General features: G+C 48.4%; 1 protein-coding gene across 6 annotated transcripts in view; it reads right to left on the bottom strand.

Moving 5' to 3' along the window:
* Nucleotides 1-22,136, bottom strand: part of Rimbp2 (RIMS binding protein 2) — a 171,648-nt gene that overhangs the window by 69,131 nt on the left and 80,381 nt on the right. For all 6 annotated transcript variants that reach the window (XM_040731246.1, XM_040731249.1, XM_040731248.1 and 3 more), the window contains exon 3: nucleotides 7,094-7,181. The gene's annotated coding sequence lies outside the window, so the exon portion shown is untranslated. The remainder of the gene's footprint in view (nucleotides 1-7,093; nucleotides 7,182-22,136) is intronic.

A 22,136-nucleotide genomic window follows, 5' to 3' on the forward strand; every position in this document is an offset into this window, starting at 1 on the left:
GAGACCCAATCCTGGCATATGGGCAATACTCTATCCCCTAGATGTAGTCACTGGCTGGAGAAGTCCTGTGACCCTTGTGTGTGGAGCTAATAAAAAAGGAGACTCTCTTCTCGGTGAGCCTGGGAAATCGAGGGGAAGGGCTATAGCTACTGTGTAATCTGCTGCCACAAGAGAACTGGTCTTGAATTAGGTCAATGAGAAGGACCCAGGACCAAGACACACAGATGTAAAAGGTAAAAAGAGCACCTAGATCTAGCTGTACCTGAAGCTGTTTATCTTCCTATCAAGGTTACTTGGGCCAATTGGAGTCATTTCTACCCCTTACACCATGAGAATACTAATAGATAAGAAAGTACTACCCAGACCATCTACAAGTACTAATTCTTCTGTCTAAAATCCTTTCCCAGCATTGACATTGGATGAAAATGGCATGTGCGCGCGCGCGCACACACACACACACACACACACACACACACACACACACACACACACACACACACACTTTTCTGTCTCTCTTGTTTCCCTAAAGCAGGTCGGGGCATGCCTTTGATGAGAGAAGTCCCTGCACTGAGCTTCTATTAATTCTTAGGAGGAAACATATTTCAACCCAAAGGCTGACTTCCAGCTTCCCTCCCTCCCCAGATGTTGGAACAGACTGTCACAATGCCGTGCTTTCCACCTCTAAAGTCCTCGTTGCCTCAGAGATTTTGTGAGCTATACTAGACAGTTTCACTGACTCCAAGGGAGAGGGGGCAGTCACATGGTACTCCTGGTGGCTACAGGGGCTCCTGCTGGGGGCCATGGGGATGTCTGGTATGCAGGAGCTCATGCAAGTCATCTTGTCGCCACCTGAGGCCTCTGGCAACAGACTCAGAAGAAGATGTCATTGTCTATCTCAGTCAAATGGCCCTCAATCTTGAGCCTCAGCCCCAGGCAGAGGCTTGCTGGAAGCTGCCATGTCTCATATTCCCATTTGTCAAGAGAGATGGAGGGGGGCCCACTCTGAGCACTCAGAAGTTGGTCTCATTTGGAGCCTGGTATAGCTTTATGAAGTGTTTTCAAGCCTAGCCTCTCCCTGCTAGAGCCTGTTAGAAACTTCCTGGGGTTTCCATAGAAATCTAAATAAAATCCTGGCCTTCTGCTAGCCTGGCCTGGGATGTCACATGCTGAGGACACCCCGGTCTCTGTTCCCTGAACAAATCAAGCCCATTCCCACTTTTGCACTTAGGAACTCCATTACCTGTGGTGATATTCCTACCCATCCTGCACCACTCCTATCCTGGTGCAGCCCTGTTATGGGGCAGAGCCCCTCTGGCAGGCTGCCCTGCCCACAGAAGGTAATGAAAACCTCATCCTGCCAACTGTCTCCACCCACTGCCAATTTGCCACGCTCCTTTTTTCCAGGCCTTTGCAATTTGGGTGATGATCCTGCATGGAAGCTGGCTCCTGGTGAATGTCATTGGAACTGTCCCCAGAAAGCACCCTGTGTTTCTTCAGCTTGTCCCCAGACAGCATCCTATATTAGACCATGTGGGGTTAGCTATCCTAGATCGTATATTGATGGAGACACAGCCTACTGCCCAGGTGGGCTCCTGCCCTCGGGTGGAATCCTATCCAGCCTCATCCCTGCCGCTGCTTCTGAAAGCTGTACCCCAACTCCTACATACCCCCAGCTCCCACCCCATGGCTATTGACCCTCTGTCCATTCTTTATAAGGACCATGACTCCATCTCCTACATTGCTTTATTGATGGGACTCTGTTTTACCCTACAGCTAGTACTAAGAAATCTATGTGACACAATCCCCAGTGACACTGGAGCCCAGTGACAGTGACTGCTTTGAGTGCAAAAGCATGTAAGGAAGGGTCTGGCTGGTCCTCTTCCAGCCACACTGAGGATACAGTGCTCAGAGTGGCGAAGAAGGCCCGGTAACTGTGTCCCAGAAGCCACTGTCCACACAGGGCAGAGCTCAGCAGGGCTCAACTTGCATTCACGTCCCTCTCTGGTTGGTATCCCCACCCAGGACACTCCTCTCATATGCATCCATGAAACAGGACTGACTCCTGTTTCTGCTGAGAAAAGATGGGGAGGGCCACTGGAGCTGACAGGCCAGAGAAGGGCTCTATCAAGTGACCTGTCGTCTCTCCCTGCTACCACCTTGGGGCCCAGTGAGTGGCGGTGGCCCAGCTGGCAAGGGCCCAGGGCATACCAGGAACCTAGCACTTCAGCTCACGGGTCCCAGCAGAGCCCAGCACATGCAGGGAGGTGAGGATGGAAGGAAGAACGGGTGTGTTTCTACACAAAGATGTGAGGCTCACAGCACATGTTCCTATGACCATAAAGCACCCCTTAAAACTCTCCATGTTGCCGTCGGAGATGTACTCGGCCTAGAATGTTCTCCTGGGAACTGAGTCAAGCTGCTTCCTGCAAAATAGAAATACTCAAAGCCACAAGGCACCCAAAGAGATCTCCCCAGGACAGACAGTACAGGATCCAGATAGCCAAAGGAAAAGGCCATGCCGCTCTCCTTTGTCCCCAAACATAAATAAAGATGCCTTGAGGTCCCTGCATGTGTGCAAGTATCTCTGAAACAAAACTGGAAATAAAAACTGGGGTTGGTCATGTCCTTTCCTTTGCTTAGCCTATCAAATCCTAAATGTCTGTGTGTCATCCCCACAAACTTCCATCACGTTCTCAATTAAACTAATGCCGCCATTTTTATACTGGCATTTGTAACTGAACGTGAACTCTGCCTGTAACAGGGTCACTGGATTTACAGGTTGCAGCTCGAAAGCCCTTGGGCTGTAGATTCACTGATGCAACACCCAGCTTGGGGCCTTGGCACCTCCAGGCTCACATGCTGCCCCATCAGGCAACGCTCACTCAGCAACACTAGCTTCCGGGTATCTGCTTGAACATGTCTAGCTCACAGATGATTCTAGAGGGAGCCACAAGGTTCCTGGCAGGGAGAAGGGCACAACACTTCTACCCGAAGCAAACAAAGCCTCAAACCTCAACCTGCCGTGGGACAGCTGTCCCGCCTGGGGGAAGCTCACAGCTCTGTCTAGCTCAGCCAATGAAGACATTAGAGTTACTTTGTGAGATCAGGAAACAGGTGACTTTGCAAGCCTCAAGGCATTGGGGACATTTTCTGTACTGCATCCCAGATTTGCAGGCTCAACGCTCTTCCACAAGGCTGTCCGCCAGAGGACTTCAGTGCAGTGTTTAATAGTCTAGCCCACATCTGGGTCTCAGAATCTATTGCCTCTGCTGGAACTTAGGAAGAGTAGGGCCACACACACCCTCTCATCCATAATTAATGTTGCTCTCACATGAGGGCTACTAAAACGCAGATTGCAACTCCAGGCAAGTACTGAAGAAGGAAAAGAGCAGACCCCTGAAGTCTTCCCGGGAGCCAGGTTTGTATTGACAAGCCCCTGCCTGCTATGAATCAGATGTAACAGTCACTGTTGTCCTGGGACTTCCCAGCTACTCGAGGACGCAAGATGCTCAGCCCTCGGGAAATCTGGTGAGCCGTTGTCTCCCGTGGAAGGCTCTAAGTCTGCAAGCTAGCTCACCCAGAACTGGGAAGAGAACAGAGCCTGGTCAGGCTGGCAAGGGGGTGGGACAGATCTGGGAAGGCTCTGCCAGCCTGCTGTTCCTGTCTGGGCACTGTGAGTCACCAGGTTCCTCTGACATCCCTGCAAAGCAGAGGGGAATCACTCTCTCTCAGCACCTAGAAACCTACCCACAGATTTATTTTTTACATAATTTTAACTGTGTGTGTGTGAGAGAGAGAGAGACAGAGAGAGAGAGAGACTATACACATGAGTGCAGGTATTCCCAGATACCAGAGGCATGAGATATCCTTTGGAAGCTAGAGTGACAGGTGACTGTAAGCTGCCTGATGTGGGCACTGGGAACTGAACTTAGGTCCTTTGTAAGAACATTGTGCGCTCTTAACCTCTGAGCCATCTTTCCAGGCCTCTAACAGCCTGTTTGACAGGGAATGCTGGGAATGGGCCCATAAGTCTCAGGCCTTAAGGAAAACACAAAACTGAACTAAGTCTACTCTTCAGAAATAGGGATGTCAAGGGCATCCCAGAGGCTGGGCAAAGAGGCTGCCTCAGAGCTGAGACTGTACCTGCTTCTGGGGGAGCACTGGCTTGGCCAGAAACCCACCACATCCCACCAAGCGAGGGGGGTTGACTTGAAAAGGAGGAAGAAGCCTATCCCACGGCCCAGGTCCCCACCAGCCCTACCATTCTATATCAGGCGCGTAAAGCAAATGTCACCATCAATAAATGTGACTCCTGGGCTGAAAAGGTCACAGAGCTTCTCCTGTGTGCATCCTTGGTGTGCGCGTGCCTGAGTCTCCCCTAGAACTGCTTTGAAGAAGAGAGGCTGATGGGAACAGGGAAAGGGGTGCTGGAAAGCACATCCGTTTTTAAGATATGGTTAAACTGTCCACGACGCCACCTCAACTAGTTTCAAGTCTAGTGATACTAATCAAGCTTGCTTCCCCACCCCCCTGCTCCCACGACTGCCACCCATGTCTAGAACTCTGTCTCCTTAAAGCAATGACTCCCAACCTCTGCTCCATTGGCCCCAGGCTCCCGCCACTCCATTTTCTGTCTCATCTTTGGCTACACCAGGGACCTCATTTAAGTACAGTCAAAGCCAGCTAGTCAAGAAGCTTAGTGTGTGTGGGGGGGGGTTGATGGCTCAAAGTCTGCCTGGTGACAGAGCAAGGACAAGGCCACCTTGGGCAACTTGAGAACCTGTCTCAAGATGAAAAGTAAAAAGAGAGCGGGTGGTGTGGCTCAGTAGTAGATGCTTACCCGGCATGTGCGAGGTCCTTGATTCTACCCCCAGACTTCAAATAAGCAAACAGATAAAAAGTTCAATTGTTCAGTCAGTATCCATCGTTTCTGTTGCTGGCTTCCCCTGATGTCCCCAAGGTTCACCCATGCCACATTTCATGTCCGAATGGCCTCTTGTTATGGATGAACACAGAACAGAGCCCAGCCAGGCTGTGCGGGGGTGGGAAAGGTCTGGGCACACCCCTGCCAGTGAGCTGTTACTGTCTGTACCCTGGGAGTGAGTCACCAGGCTCCTCTGACACCCCTGCGAAGGGCACAATCACTGGGTACCTCAAAGCCTATTTAAAACAGCAGGGAAAGCAGGCAGCAGGAGCAGACATTTCTGGCCTTAGGAAAAGTCAAGCTGGGATACCCGTGAGTCCCTTGTTTATCTTCACGGGATACATGGGTTTCTTCCAGCTTTGGGCCGCTGTAAGTTTATCCCATGGGCACACAAACCCATGCTTTTGATTTGTGTGGCTACACACCCTGTGACAGTGTCAACTGTCAACCTGACAGAGTCTAGACTCACCTGGGAGACAGACCTCCGAGTATGCCTATGGGCGGGTGATCTGATTTAGTTAACGAATGTAGGAAAGCTTGACTTGATTGCAGCTGGGACTTACATAGAGCAGGGCTATTCCATGGGCAGATCCTGGTCTATGTAAGATGGAGAAAGTGAGCTGGGCCCCAGCTAGCGTGCCATCATCCCTTGCTCTCTGCTTCGTGACTGTGGACCCAATGTGACCAGCTGCCTCAGACTCCTGCCACTATGTCTTCCCCCGCCTCGGTGGACCATAAAATAGACCCTCTCTCCCTTAAGTTGTTTTTGTCACAGTGTTTCACCACAGCAGCAACTAAAGGGGCTAACACAGACCCCAAGTGGGATTGCTGGATCGTACATAGCCCTAGCTAAATTCTGGAAGGATGTCCAGCCTACTTTCCCCAATGGCTGCCCAGTTCCCACCAGAAATGGACAGGGATCCCTACTCTCATTGACACTGCAATTTATTGGCAGGGGGAAAACTTCATATTTTTAAGATTTTTAATTATGTGTGACATCAGCAGCTCAAAAGCATCTAGTTGGGACTCAGGGACTGACCATGGTTGTGTCCTTGCCTAGCATGTTCAAGGCTCAGTTCCCCAAACTGAAAGGAAAAATCAAAGAATTTTTAAAGCCTGCCCCAGTGGGACAGGCCTGTCACTCTGTATCTCAGGAGACTAAACCAGGGGGACAGGGAGTTCTAGAACCACCTGATATACATAATGAAGCATGTGCCCTAAAAAAAACAAAACCCAAAAGCACTAATCCACTGCTCAACTAATACCAAAGGAACCTCTGCCTTCCACATGCTGGAGGCCCCGCAATGGAGGTGACGACGAAGACCAGACCAGAGGAGACAGATAGACAGACACGGCAGTGAAGATACACCAAAACGAGAAAGGACTGACTGACTAAAAGGCATAAAAACCAGGTGAGACAAGATCCCATAGCAGGAGAGGAGAGGTGAGCCTTCAGACTGGGGGCGACAGGCAGCTTAATGGGAAGGATTTGGGGCTTCAGTTGCCTGGGTTTGGGAAGAAGGGGCAGCAGAGCATTCTGAGCCCAGAAACTATATGGAGCTGAGACCAGACTGCGGTTCCAAACTGCAAAAAAAAAAAGAAAAAAAAAAAAAAGAAAAAAAAGTTGGGGTGGCTGAAGCTTGGTGAATGAGTGGCAGATACCAAGGTCACACAAGGTCACCAGAACTCCATATATTTGTGGGAGGCACAGGAGGAGAGGCACTGAGGAAGCCAAGATCACCCCATCTGCTATGGGGATCATGACAGGATGGCTAGTAGGGAGGTAGAGAGTCTAATTAAGAAACCATTTTTGCATCTTGGTAAGCAAAAACAGTAGCCTGGCATGAACGCCAGCAGCTATGGAAGCCAGGTGGAGAGCTGGGGCTTGGCCAGCATGCCCACAGCATAGAAGAGAAGGACAGAGGATAGAAGACCAGGCACAATTCAGGATGGGCCATCACTCTCTGGTTGGGGCTCCTGACTCAGTGTCTGGTAGATGTCTAGGTAGAGGTTCATGCTGGAGAGACACTGCTGTGTGATTCAGCAGACTGGAGTCTCAGGTCAACTTGGCTGGGTAGAGTCGGTCCATTCCACACGCTCTCCCTTCCCTATGGCTCCTCCCAGGCCTTTCTGAGGTATCCCAAGATGGGTTAACAGTGGCATTATTACCTGGTCATGCTGCTGTGCCCTCCAGGGAAGGCCTTTCCAAGGTCCTCAGTTGATGCTCCCTCTACACATCAGCTTTCAGATCATCTTTCTAGAAAAGAAGGAAAGGGCATGGTGAGATGAGGCAGAGCCTGGGGACACAAAGTTCTGGATAAGAGACTAGATCTAGGCTTGGTGCTGACCCTGGAACCTCAGCCAAGTGGGACCCCATCTTTCTTTCTAAGCCATGCATATCCCAGTTGCAGAATGGGACTGGTGACCTGTACTGTGATGCCATGTGAACACGGAGCTGCTTCTGGTACTAAGGGGGCAAGGCTCTGCCATTCAGTCTTTCAGCAGCTGCAGAAAGGTCAAACTCATTTCCCTTATCAAATTCCATTTCAGCGGCTACAGTTGGTGTTGCCAGGGGGAAATAGCAGGCTGTCTCACTCAAGGCAGGAGACACAACCCAAGACAGCTCCAGGCAAAGACAAAGACATGTAACCTCCTCTTCCTACTACTGCAGTGTTTCCAAATGAGTCCCAGCGCTTAGGGGTCACTTCCGACATTAGTCCCCACAGCATGGAGTCAGTCACAGAAAAGGGTGATGGGAAATAACCAATAGGCCAGATAAGAAAGAGTGCGGTCCTGGATAGTGATATTGAAGAACCTGGCCAGTGATAGACAGGAGTGAATGAGGGAGGTGCCCTGGCTGTGACTTCAATGCAACTGCTTAAACCACGTCATAGGCTCTGGGTGTTCCCTGTGGCAGCAGAGTACACACGTGGTTTGCACCTGGGTACAACTTAGCAAGTACTCAGCGCTCAGCCTTATCCTACCATAACTCTTAGATGGCGAGATGTCCCCTAAGAGGCATCATAGGCAACACTAGAGGGGACCAGGGCTGTCTACTCAGGGAAACCAGCATCATTCTAATTGAACTGAGCACCTCTGAAGTTTAAGCCACTCTAATTAACAATCCCCATTTAAGAAATGCCAAACAAAGATGCCTGTATATATACAGGGTGCGTGCTTGAGACCAGAAAGCCTCTAGACTGTGTGGGTTTGCAGCCGCAACACGACAAAGCCATCTCTACCAGGAAGCATGGGTGACAGCCAAGCTGACGATAGACAGAAGGACATGGCAGGGAGGACTAGGGATTTGACACAGTCTGATACAGGGTTTCTACAGGCTGAGGTCATGGACACCCCTGTCACATAGTGCATGTGACTCTCCTCTGTGTCAGAGCAGGACCCCTGTGGAGGTGGATACCACTGGCTACTGACCGCATCTGAGGGCTCAGTAATTAAGCTCAGTGACACACGCCCACAGCCTAGAGATGGGGAGACTGTGACTCACTTATTGTCACGACTATGTTGAGGAGTAATTCGGGGAACAGGGTCCCTCCTTCCCAGCCTCTTCTGGCCTGGAATAGTATTGCAAAAACAGGCAATCTGGAATAGCATTGCAAAAACAGGCAGTCTGGCTTGCACAGACTTCCTTGCTGCCTCAGATCATTAAACCTGTACACATGTGTTTACACATATGTGTACATGCATGTAGAAGCCAGAGAGTGACTACAACTGTCACACATCAGACATCATCAGTTTGTTTTTCTGAGGCAGCATGTTTCACTAAACTGGAGTTTGTCAATGGTCTGGGCTGGCCAGCAAGTCTAAAGGAACCTCTTGTCTCTACCTCTCCAGAGTATGTAGCTGGCTTGTTTTAAACGCAGGTTCTGGAAATTGAACTTAGATCCTCACACTTGCACGGCAAGTACTCTATTCTTGAGCCACCTCCCTAGTCCTGGATAATTAACTCTTTAGTGATGTATGTAGTTGCAGCCTTTGATCTTGCAATTTCAAAGCCCAGCAAAAGGGAACAGGGCTCAGGATCACCAGGCTTAGGATGCCTAAGAGACAACACATCCACTTGAGACATGTGAGTATATGAAGTCCTGGGTCTACACAGCAGACAGGAAAGCATCATCTACTTACACCCTGCAGATGGGCATACAGCCATGAGGGACAGCTGCAGGCAAGTGACCAGAAGGTCCCAGGACCAGACTTGAGACCCCCTGGGAATGCAATCCTGAAATCTTGGGCCAAAGCAGAAAGTCTAGTAAATAAGGCTTTATCAAGCCTTCAGTATTCACTGATACACTAACTAAAAAAAGACTGGATTGATTTTCTGACACGTAAAGCAGAACTATGGACAAAAAAGAAATTCCAATGAGGATGGGGGAGGAAGGAAAGACCCATTCCAGAGTTTGAATCTCAGCCACCCTCAAGGTAAGCGCTACACATGGACAATTGGCCCAGACACAAGAACATTCTAGACTGATGGTGAATGGGATGTGCCCACTTCAGTCAGCTGCAGCACAGACCCAAGTGTGGAAGCCACACAGGAAGAAGGGTACCCAGTGTCACCAGGGATGCTGTGTCTTCAGCAGCTGTCACCATGGCTTTCTCTCTCGGTTACTCCTGTTTTGATGTATGGTCTAGTGCCTCAAATAAAAACAGGCACAGTGTACTTGTTCCCAAAATAGACACATCTACAGACTGGATCAGGCTTGAAAGCGGGGCTCTTTGTTAGAGAAGTCAGGCAGATGTAGAACACAAATCCTGGTTGTGAGGGCACAGAGATCTGCTGGGCAGGAGTCCCCTATATGCGGGGAGAAAGCAGGCGATGCAGGGTGCTGGGCAGCTCTGTTCGTCTGAGCCTGGAGAGGCCGTCTGCACTTACTGCAGGTGAAACTGCAACCTCTCCAAATTTATAGCCTGGAGTCTCAACGTGGCAAGTTTTGGACAGAGCTCTTGGGAGATCCGTAAAGTTAAATGATGCTGTAAGGGTAACCCACACCGCCCTTCCCCTCTTTCTTCTATCCCTCCCATCCCTCCCATACACATTGCCATGTAAAGACAAAGCCTCCTGCAAGCATAAAGGGAACTGCAATAGTATAGAACTAGCCAGCTCCTTGACCTTGGAGTTCAGTCTCTGGAGTGTCTGTCATTCAGTGCATCCAGCCTAGGGCTCCCAGACCGCTCTATCACCTTGCCACAGCACTGAGAGGTAAGCCGGGTTTTCCCAATTCCCAAAGAGTGTGAGCGTATCAAGAAGTTGACAAGGAATGAACCAGCCCTTTGGATGTCTCCCATCCCCCAGGAATGCTCACCATATCCGCTTTCCAGCAGTAAGATGGGGAGAAGGGAAAACTGAAACTAGAGGGAAAGAATTGTCTGGAGAACTCGTGGGTTCTGCTTCCTCTGCACTCTGGCCTCAGCGGGTGCCCGACGGCACGTGTGTTCTAGAAATAGCCCCTGTGCCTGGGCTAGTGAGAAAGGAAGACAAGATAGGGCACATAAGACATTGACGGAAGCAGAAATACAGGTAGTCAAGGGAAACCTGGGGAACCTGGAGTGAGAGACAAATGAGAGAGAGTAAGGGCACAAAAATAGGAGCTGTCTCAGGTACCTCACGCCACGCGTACCACGGGAAACTCAAATGCCAGGCTCCCAGCAGTACTCACCCACCCATGAGACTTCTTGTAGAGATCTGCAGCTGGAGACAGAAGAAGAGGGGCTGCTAAAGACACCAGAGATGGAGAGACTGTGTTCTTGGCCTCCAGAGAGACCCTGAGAGCCAGGTGCCCAGGAGGAGTCATGGTTGACTCTGTAACAGTGTCTGAGCAGGCTACTTTTGCCCTCTGCTTTCTAAAATCTCTCCAGTCCTCCGAACACTTACCATATCGGCACTTCAGGGTGGCACCTCTATTGCCTGATGCAGAAACTAAGGCACAAGCAGGGGTTCATTAACAGCCTGGACAAGAAGTCTCTACATAGTAAGCTACAGTCAGGGCTTGAGCCAGGCAGTATACACCTCCAACTCCAGCCCCCCCACACCCCGACATACCTATTCTTGCCACACCACAGGCTCCTGTGTGGCAAACCCAGAAGTGTCTCTGACCAGAAGGTTCTAGAAGGCTGCACAGTTACTCCCAAGCTAGGGACTTGCAGGCACAGCCTGGGAATGGGACCTCAGGAGATCTCAGGGGAAACATTCATTTCCATGAACATACATACACATTACCAAACTCCACATAGAGCTGATACCTGCATCCTACTTCATGGACTCAAGCAACTGCCACATTGGCTGTCCAGGGTTAGCAGCCAAGCCAAGTCTCAACAGGGATTTTGTGAAAAGCAACTTTACAAGAGTTTAAACAGCAAAGCCTGAAAGAGGCCTGCCACAACAATGTAAACTTTCAAATGCAGCATTTTTGTGGAAGGATGTGTGAGTGTGCTTGTCCTTGTGTCCGTGGTGTGTGCTGTCGGTGTTGTATGCATGTGTGCATGCGCGGGGGTAGAGAAAGCAGAGGTTACATTGAGTGTCATCTTTTTTATTGAGGCAGAGTCTCTCATTAAACCTAAAACTCATTGATCAGCTAGGCTGGCTGGCCAGAGAGTCCCTGGGATCCTCCTGCCTCAGCCTCCCCAGGGCTGGGATTACAGATTCACTCTGCTGGGTCGGGTTCTTTATATAGGTTCCAGGAATCAAATTTGGCTCCTTGAGCCGGAACAGCAAGCCCTTTACCATCTGCCCAGCGCTGACTGTGACTTCTTTATCTCCAAAGGGAAGCTTGATTTAATGGTTGCAATGACATATCAAAGGAGTCTGGGTTTGCATTCTGAAGTTGGTTAGTTTTGTGAATTTGTTAATGAGTCATTCACTTTGGTTTTGTCATCTGAGAAAAGCTGCAAAAGTTTTAAACTCACTCTCATGTCTGGACATGTGTAATGATTTACAAATAATAAAGAACAGCAGCAGCACTGGGTTCAAATATAGACTGCATCATTACAACATGAAGTCGAATATAGTATTACCATACAAGAATGGTACCATCGATGACAAAGCAAGCCAACACTGGGTGGTGCTTGTTATCTCATTCTTTCTGGGAAGACTTTGCAAGTGGTGCCAGCCTGGTGACATTGGCAGGGAGGATAGAATTACTGCGGGGAGAAGGGGTCTTGAAGATATATTGGGGGGTAGAGAAATGTGCAATTTGCAAAGGAGTGAACAATGGAGAAACCAGTATAATTCCCAATTGCATTCTTAACACCCAGCCTGGTATACACAGATAAGTGTAGCTCTCACCCCTCATCATGAAGCATCCTTTTAAAGCAGATGGGAGACCATCACAGAAAGCCATATCTGGCCAAAATAAAAAGAACAAATCAGCTAACCCTGAGATGCTCACCCTCAGTTGCTGCATCCAACACATCCTCTCCACCTAAGGCTCGGGGAACAAAGAGGAAGACAGCATAGAAAGATTGTAAGAGCCAGAGGACCAGGACAAGATGCAAGATGGCTTCTGTGAGACTGTGTCTTCTTTATGTGACAAGGAAGCTATGCCCATGAAATCTCAATAGAATGATTGCCTTAACAAGGCCTGCACAATGACAGCACCAGCTGACTTGCCAGGGTGGGTGGGAGAAGTCTCCAAAGGCCCCACCCTTAGATGAAGAGCTACAGGCAATTAGTGGCTGCAGAGAAGGGAGAGAGAGAGAGAGAGAGAGAGAGAGAGAGAGAGAGAGAGAGAGAGAGAGAGAGAGAATCACTCTTCCCCAAGGACAAGCCCCTTGATGGATTATCCAGTCCCAAGTAGTGGGCCCTAAACACACGTACATATGAGCAACACTAAGTGGACTTAGCAGGTTTTATTTATATAATAAATGTAGGTAACAATAATAATTAAATAAAAAAGAGGTTATGAATTTGAGAGGGAGTTGTGAGCATTGGAGGAGTAGGAGTGGTGGAAAATGTGATGTAAATACAATATGATGCTCAAAGTTCTCAAAAAAAAAGCCAAACAGAAGGGAAAGTTTGCTCTGTCCAGGGTCCTGACCGTCTCTGGCCACATCTGCCCAGTGGAGTTGATACCATGACAGCCAGCTAATTGGCTGCCTGCAAGATAATCCGGATAATCACGCCTCAAAGAGCCTAGTCTGAAAGTCTAGCCCCAACCATAACAAGTTTGATTAGGAAAAAAATCATTTAACCTTCAATTCTTGGTGATTTTTTTTTGTGAGAGCATTTGAGTATGAAATACTGTTACGCAAGTGAGGGGACTGTGGCCCAAACTACTATCTGCTTTCCCAGAATGATGGGGAGGAGAGGCAATGCTAAGCCCCCATTTCCTTCTACTCTGAGAAAATTCTCAGTAGCTTGCTGCTAGGTGAAAGAAGCCGGGCCCCAAGAGTCATGCATTGTTTAATTCCACTCATATTAAAAATTCACAACAGGTGTATGTTTCCATAGAGATGGAGAGCCTGTGTTTATGATGCTGACAGATGCTGGGAAAGCTGGCAAAGAACCCCTCTGAGACCCCTGATGCTTGGCCCCTCTGAGGCTCTCGTGCCTGAGAGAACTTCCGGGTTACTTTTTCACTCCTTGTGACCTCAGTATGACCTGTGGACTTGCAATGTATCCCTGCAGGGAATGTGAACCCATAGGTTGTCAGCCTGAACTGCACATAAGAACACATAAACTACCCCCAAACTCCTAAAACGGGTTGAAGAGTACCTGTAATAAAATGGTCATGAAACATGACTAATCAGAACAGCAAGCTGAGAGAAGGAAGAAGGGCAGTGTGCAGGAAATTGTACAGCTGGAATCCCACACCTACAATATTGACCAGCTGCTACATGGTATGGCTAAGCTCAGAGTACACTAGCCACTAATGCAGGAAGGAAGGCGCATTTATATCTGTTGCTGTAAAAGATGAGCCTCCATGGGTCTCTCCACAGATAACAAGGCCATGAAGACATTAGGTGACTTTTAAAAAAGGTGCTGCTTCTTGCAGAGAGGATTGATTAATGGTTCGGAAATGATGACACTCTCCATTAAGACTCCACCAGCCTCCCCCTCACTCTCCTTCCAGCCCTGAGCCTCCAGCACTGCCTTGCAAATTCCCCAAGATGGTTGTTTCAGGCTCCGCCAGTGGGTAAAGATGCTGATGTGGCAAACTGACCCCGAGGAGGTGATGTGGTACAGGATACCATCCTCATTAACAGAGAAAAGTTCATCAGCACTCAGAAGGACGCATTCCCTTCCCAGCTCCTAAGACTGATGGTTGACTGGCTTCCTTATGCCACTCCAACTGAAAATCAACCAATTCTTGTTTAAAAATGATGTTGCAGACAGGTGTGGCAGTCCACCCATGTAATCGCAGCACTTGGAAGACTGAAACAGGATGGTTGCCATGACTTTGATCCTATCCTGGGTTACATAATAAGCACCAGATCTGTTAGGGCTACCTAATAAGACCTTGGGGGATTGATGTGACCACATATGTTAGGTGACAGACTGTGATACAGGCCAATAGAAAATCAGTGCCTCCATCTCCCTGATGCAGCTTCCTCCACCCAGGCCATTCATAGGGCATCTGTCACACTGCAAGGAAACCTCTTTCCTACTAAATCCACAGTTCCCAGGACTCAGAGCGATGCCTTCCAATGCCCTAAATGAGAGGAGGTGATCTTGCCCATCTGGAAAAGACACAGAGGAGCCATCAGGCTTAGTAACAAGCCTGGGTCAGTTTTGAAACTGCCCCTTTGCAAGCAGGACATGGGTGGAGAAAAACACAATAGTAAGCATACAAGTCTGCTCCAGCTAACTAGAGGCATTGCAAACAAACATGCAATTCTCTCTTCCTGCAGGGGCACTGGGCTCACTCTGAAAGCTGATGTAAGCATGTGCATAGAGCCCTGGTGACACACAGCTCCCCAAGTGTACCCAACAACCCAAGGAATGAAGGCATCCAGTGTAGACGGCTGCACACGGCCCACAGCCTTTATGTGTTCTCAAGGTTTAGAGATTGTGACTGACATTTAAAAATAAGAAATTTAATAGGAAAATAAGGATTGTTATTTTCTGGCAAAAAATAAAAACAAAACAAATACCAGCTGAAAAGCTGGCAACTCTGTGTTTCCAGACAATTAGTTGTAAACATCCATGTGTTTGTCATTGGACCTGTCTACTACAGGCTGTAGCTCAGAGAGGCTGGAAGACATACGGGGGAGTCACACAGAAATCTATTTCAAAGCCCAACTCAGGGTGGAAGATGGCTCAGTGGCTAAGAGCACAGACTGCTCTTCCAGAGGTTCTGGGTTCAATTCCCAGCATCCTTAATGAGATCTGGTGCCCTCTTCTGGCCTTCAGGCATACACACAGGCAGAACACTGTATACCTAATAAATAAATAAATCTTCAAAGCCCAACTCAATCGATACACTGTCTGTCGCACTCTAGTTTGTTGCTGTTACAGAAACACCTGGTGCTGGGTGCTTTATGAATACAAAAAAGGATTACTAGGACACAGTTTGAGAGGCTGGACATCTCAGGTCAGGCAGGACCCATATCTGGGCTCCAGTCAGTTCCCAAGGCTGTACCATCACAGACTGTGTTCAGGTGACAGGAGGCTCTACAGACGTCCCCCCAAGTGGCGTCTACAATTAGCAGGCTGATCCGGGGCTACGAATTTTTAGAGGTTTGTTCCCTCGTTGCCTGCAAGGTGCTCAAAGGCAGCTCATGCATCCTTCGCCTGTGACCTGACCACAGTCATCTTCACACTCAAGACACCAACTTCCTTCCTTTGTTTCAGCATGTCTTTGCTGCTGCTCTGTGGCTTTTTCACAAGAGAGTTAGAGTGGTTCCCTTTGAAGCATCCACAGACCACGAGGCTGGAACAGCAACTGGGTGACTCAGACTGTATCACACCTTCGAGGACCACGCTGTGCCTAAGACCTGCCTTTGGGCTGTTGTGTACGTTATCCACCTAACAAACGCTTAGACACTTACAAGGTGCCTGTCTAGGGATGCTCTGTGCAAACTGTAGATTCTCTTATTGGTAAGGAAGTGTCCCAATGTCCTGTCAGTGACTTTGACCAGGTGACTATACCAATCTGCTCAGAAACCCCAAATTCAGTACTGGGGCATCCCAAGGAACCCCAAGACAAGCTCTGCTCTTGTAGGTTGTATCCTAGTTGGGGAGACATACAAAGGACCACTGTTTGCCAGATGGATTAGGTTTTAGGAAAAGACAAGTCAAAATAAGAAAAAGCAAGAGAGCAGGGCTGTCTGGAGATAGGACATAAGCTAAGCCCAGCAAGCAAAAGGAGTCCATGGCTGTGTCAAGAGCAGGGGCCCCAAGGAAATGAGATTAGAGGTTCTGGGAGAATTGGAGGCAGATAGGGCTTTAACTGATGGTCAGGAAGACAATGTAGGGACAGCCAGGATACCACTGTCACAGCTGAGATCCAGGATGAAGGATCAGGCAAAACGCATGGCTTCATGGGGAACCACAGCATCTGAAGGGCAATCTCTTCTGTTTCGTTTTGTTTTTTTCAAGACACGGTTTCCTCTGTGTATCCCCGACTGTCCTGGAACTCACTCTGTACACTAGGCTGACCTCAAACTCAAAGATCTTCCTGCCTCTGCCTCCTGAGTGCTGGGGTTAAAGGTCTGCACCCCGCCCCATGGAAGGTAGAAGAGACAGCTCAGTGGTTAAGAGCATGTACTACTCTTCCAGAGACTGGGGTTCAGTTCTCAGCACCTACACAGGGCAGATCACAACTACCTTCAACTGCAGCTACCAAGAATCTGATGCCCTCTACTGGTCTATGCGCACAACTGCACTCATGCATGTACACACACACACACACACACACACACACACACACACAAGACAGACAGACAGATGTGTGATAGGAACAAAACTGGAGTCCTCTGCAAGAGCAGTGTGTGCCCTTAGCCACTGGGCCTTCACTCCGGCATCCAGAAAATAAAACAAAACTTTTAAAAAGAAATAGTAAAAAGGGGGGATAATGGAATCTATATGACACAAAAGTGGAGGGCGGGGACTGTTTGGAAGGAGAAAGGGAGCCAGCAAGGGGAGGGCAGAAGGGATCAAAGGGGACAAATAAAAACAAAATATAACGGCATGTGTGTATGAAAATGTCATGATGAAAACCACGACTTTGTACACTAACTTAAGAATTTGAATAAAAAATAAATTTTAAAAACTCAGCCATATGTTCAATGGAACCCAGACAATTTAGTCTCTCTGGCCCTCAGGGTTCTGTCTCCCGCCCTGGGGCTGTTCTCTTCGTCACTCGCCCCGTGGGAGGTGCAGGCTATTTGGAGTTCCAGCAGAATGACTCCACCTGCTCTCCCTCAGAAGCTCCACATTTCCCCACACTTTTGCCACCGTCAAACGTTTTACATTTAGACACAGAAAGCATTATCCTGTTGATGTAATCAATTTCCAGTACTTGTAAGTGTGAAAGTTTTTTAATCAGCCAATTGCCCATACGTTTATCATTTCTGTTTGGGGGAACTATCCTATAAGAAAACGCACCTTCAAAAGTTTACATTACTAGTTTGCAGATAGGAAATGGGGTTGCCACTGCAGATCAGAGAACATGCAATCCTGTAACCACCACATTGCTGAGAAATAGGTCTAGGATGCAAAGACACCAGCAGTAGGTGAGGAGACCATGAACTTGCCAAGAAAAAAAAGGCCCATCCTACACTGGACAAGGAGGAATTTATATTCTTTTAAATAAAGATCCCCCCCCGATTTCCAAGGTCTTGGGACCCCCCCAAGTAGCTCAGCAGCTAAGAGAGCACACAGCTGTTGCCAAGGAGTTTGGTTTCTACCAGCCACACCCACTTGTAATTACACCCACTTGTAATTCCAGCTATAGTGCCCTCTTCTGGCCTCTATGGGGACCTGCACCCAATACACGCATACCCACACACAGACACCAATACACATAATCAAAAAATAAAACAAATCTTTAATAGAAGAGGGTGGTATGCCATCCTTGTTGCCAATATGACCACAAAGGCAAATAGTTCCATAGCCCTTGGACTCTAGGAACTGTCATTGCTTAGCAGTCTGTGTGTTTTTCTAGAATGTTTCTCGAGACAGAGAAACCTGCCAAGGTTGTCATGACCTGGAGTTTGCTTTGTTGCCAAACCACCTGCTGATCTACCACTCAGCTTGAAGTCCTCAGCGACACCAGAAAAACCTGTCATGCTGGTCCTAGCCACGTAGGAAGCTTGGCTTACTCCTCTGTCTTTCCATCCTGTTTCCTTCCTCTTTCACCCCAATCCCCTTCACTTCCTGTCTACCTCACGCTAGGCACTCCAAGTCCCTGTGGAGAGGACATGCTATGTGTTCTATCTGGGACTCTGCTCTCCATGCTGCTGCCAACCTGGGATGTCCAGTTACGTGGTCAGTGCCGGGCTCTCGGCAGTGACCTTGCTGCTTCCTTGGATGTCACTGACAAGCTGGCCTCACAGGTAGTGAGCTATGACGTGCCCAGCCGACCCGACAGAGAGCCTGCCTCGGGGATCCTCTCTCCCTTTCTCTCGGCTCCTTAGCATGCTGCTCACTCCTGAGAGTCTCAGACCAAAGCAGGTAGTGTTCCAGTCTGAAGAGCCCAATTCTGAAATAAGCAGAGTCCTTTGTTCTGGCAGCACACGGGGAGGGAGGGCTGGAGGGAGGGAGAGGAGGGGTGAGGCTGCTCTGCCTGCTGGGTGCTTGAGCTCAGCGTGGACAGGTGGAGAGTGGGCAGGGAGAGGTGGTGTGACCCAGGGAGTCCTTGGATCCCTGAGCCGTGGTGCCCAGCAGTGTCCAGCCTTAGCGTGGGTCACATCTAGCTCCTGTTTATACGGACACGAGGGGTGTCGCGCTCTGCGGCTCTCACCCGCTCACCCACTTCATGCTCTCAGGAAGAAGCAGAGAGCCGCACAATTGGGGTTTGTCGAAAACAGTTAGTGGGGGGCAAATAAGTGGCTCAGCAGGTAACAGTGCCTGCCACCAAGCCTGGGCCCCACCCCCAGAACCCACAAGGTGGAAGGAGAGAACCGACTCCCGCAAGCCGTCCTCTGACCTCCACACATGACCTATTGCATGTGTGCACATGCGACATACACACAATAAATAAATAAATAAATAAATACACGCAGAAGCTTAAGATACAATAGACTTTTCCAAATTGTGAAAGACCATTTTTAAAAGGAAAAACTTAAACACGTTTATGTGAAGAAATCGAGTCAGGCATGGTATTGAATCCCTAGAATCCCAGCACGCCTAATGAGGACAGAGAGTCACAAGCGCAAGGCAGCCTGGGATACACGGAGAAACACTACCTCAAAACACAAGGGGTAAGAGGGGAGGAGAAGGGAGGGAAGGGGAGAGGAGGCATTCATACCAAATATTTTCCTTATTGAATAGGCTGTCCCCTTTGGGGACAACATTAATCACTCACGGCTGGTTCCTTCCTGCCAACTTTGTTTTCATTTTTGTTGCTGTTTTATCAAGGGTGCAGTGTCTCACTATGTATCCCTGTCTGGTCTGCAACTCCCTATGTAGACCAAGCTGGCCTCGAAATCACAGAGATCCACTTGCCTCTTCCTTCCTGAGTGAGAGGATTAAACATGTGTCTCAGAATGCTTGGTTTTTGTCTTTTTATTCTGCCCCAGAGGCAATCTTCACTCGTGGCAAAATTCTTTGTGTGGCCATAGCTGTACCTAAGCATACACACACACACACACACACACACACACACACACACACACACACACTATGGCTGGTGTAAGAGATTCCTTTGGTGCTTAATTATTACCCCACGCTCCAAAACAAGGCACTCTATATAGATATCATGGCCACTCCAGGGGAACTAAAAGTGCCAGCCACCTCAATGTCCCCTAATCCAGTCACCTCTGCTGGAAAAGAGGGAGACCTGGAGGCCCACTCTGCTTCTATTCCAGTGGTTCTCAACCTGTGTGCCGTAACCCCCATGGGGAGGTCACATATCATATATTTACATTATGATTCATAACATATAATTCAAAATTTATATTACAATTCAAAATTATACTTATGAAGCAGCAATGAAATAATTTTATGGTTGGGGTCACCACATTAGGAAGACTGAGAGCTACTGTCTATTCCCTGTTGGTCCCATGGAACTGAGGAGCAGGGTGGTGTGCTGTGAGAGTCCCAAGTGTAGAGGGAACATTTACTTGTACCCACTCTTGCAGAGAGAGCGACCTGGAGTGCAGGCTGTAAATGCTCTGCAGTTTTTCCAAGTCGTCACTGCCAAGGCCTTGAGGGAACAGGGTCTGTCTGCTCTCCCCTCAGGCAGCAGAGCTCGGAACAGTCAGGCTCTGTGTAAAGACAGAAACCTACATTTTTAAGCATGTGTATGTACGCCTGTGTATGCCCCTGAAGCATCCTCCAAGCCCTGAATTCCTTTAGTGTTATATAATGGAGTTGGTTTTCTAGCCAAATGATGATGTTGGGCTATGGGGTGGGGCGGGGTTCTTGGGCATGGCTGTATGAACTGTTTAGGAAGATGAATCTTGATTTATGTCCGTCCAAGGTTTTCATCTCACACCAACACTTCTTAACGGAACTACTTAGGCTTCTATGTAAGGCCTCAAGAAACAATAAAGCCCACAGAAGCTCCTCCTGGCTGGGTAGTTAGGCAGGGGGATTACAGCTTCTGCTCCAGGGGAAGCGAAGTTACTAAATGAGGCTGCCACAGTATCCTGAAATGGGGTCCTCAAGACCCATCTTTTTAGATATTAAACTAATGCTGGGAATCCATCATGGTACAGGTGAGGTTTGGAAAAGGCTGCCCCAGCCTAACTTGTACCTGCTTCTTTTCTTCTGACCCATGTGATTAGAAGCCATGTCTACGGAGTGAAATTGCAGAGAATGTAACAGGTCTCTTTGTTGCCTATGTGGGGCCAAATGACTGGAAGAGCCCACATTCTCTGGATTTGTTTTGTTACATGGGGTAAATGTCAGCAGACTTTTAAAAAAATATTTATGTACTATTTATTTTATTTTTATTTTATGTGAATTGGTATATGTCTGTTTGAGGGTGTTGGGTCCCCTGGAGCTGGAGTTACAGACAGTTGTGAGCTTCCGTGTGGGTGCTGGGAATTGAACCCTGGTCCTCTGGAAGAATAGCCAGTGCTCTTACCCACTTACCCATCTCGCCAGCCCTGTCAGTGGACATTTGAGCCCACCAAAAAAGCAGCCAAATGTTCCCATCATAAATACCAAGTGACCTTCAGCACAAGTTCATCTTGACTTTCTAAAAGTAAATATATTCCTTTCAAGACATTGATAAAGTCACTCTCAGAAAAAGGCTTGTCTAGAATAGTGGTGATGTCCATAGCATAGAGTTGGGAATGAGAGTCCTCTCTGTCCATGATGGCATCTTGACAGGCAGTACATGTGCAGTCCTGACTAGACCTATGCTAAAGTTAAGAACTTTCTTTTTGTTTAAACAGAAAAGAGGAGATGTTGGGGAAGTCTTGTGCATTTGTCAATAAAGCACTGTCTGGCCAATAGGGAATCTAGATAGGTGGGACTAGGAGTCCAGGAGGACTCTGGGAAGGAGAAACACAGGAAAGTCAAGATGTAATGCCATGGGGTAGGAAGCCCGGAACTATTCTCCGGTAAGAGAAATACTTAGATGAACAATTATGGGGTAATTACTTAAGTCAGAGCTAGCTAGTAAGAAACAAGCAAGGCCAACAGCTTCATAATTAATATAGACTCCTGTGTGTTTATTTGGGACTGATGCGGCTCTAGAACCAGGCTGGCGGGAAGGCTTCTCTCAAAGAAAAAGCTTCCCTTTACACTCCTCCAACGCTGTGCTGTGACCTTCAGTTCCCTCAGGTCTTACTTACCCCGCAGAGCTTTTCTAGAGACAAAGTGGCATAATCCAGATTTGCTAAGTTTGTAAGTGCTCAGGAAAATTCCAGAAGTTCTCATCACCCTGCCTGTTAACAGAGGAATCTGCAGCAATTCTGCCAAGGCTAGAAGAATAGTAGGGAAATGATAAGAGGTGTGTGTGAAATCTCATGGTTGTGAATAAAACCCACAGCCCTGCTATCACACGCCTACAAGCATTACAAATAGAACATCACAAGCATGCCCAACAATAGGTACTCGGTCCAAAGAACATAGAGGCCAGAG

This window comes from Mesocricetus auratus, unplaced genomic scaffold (assembly GCF_017639785.1).
Source record: "Mesocricetus auratus isolate SY011 unplaced genomic scaffold, BCM_Maur_2.0 Super-Scaffold_100025, whole genome shotgun sequence".
Taxonomy (NCBI): domain Eukaryota; kingdom Metazoa; phylum Chordata; class Mammalia; order Rodentia; family Cricetidae; genus Mesocricetus; species Mesocricetus auratus.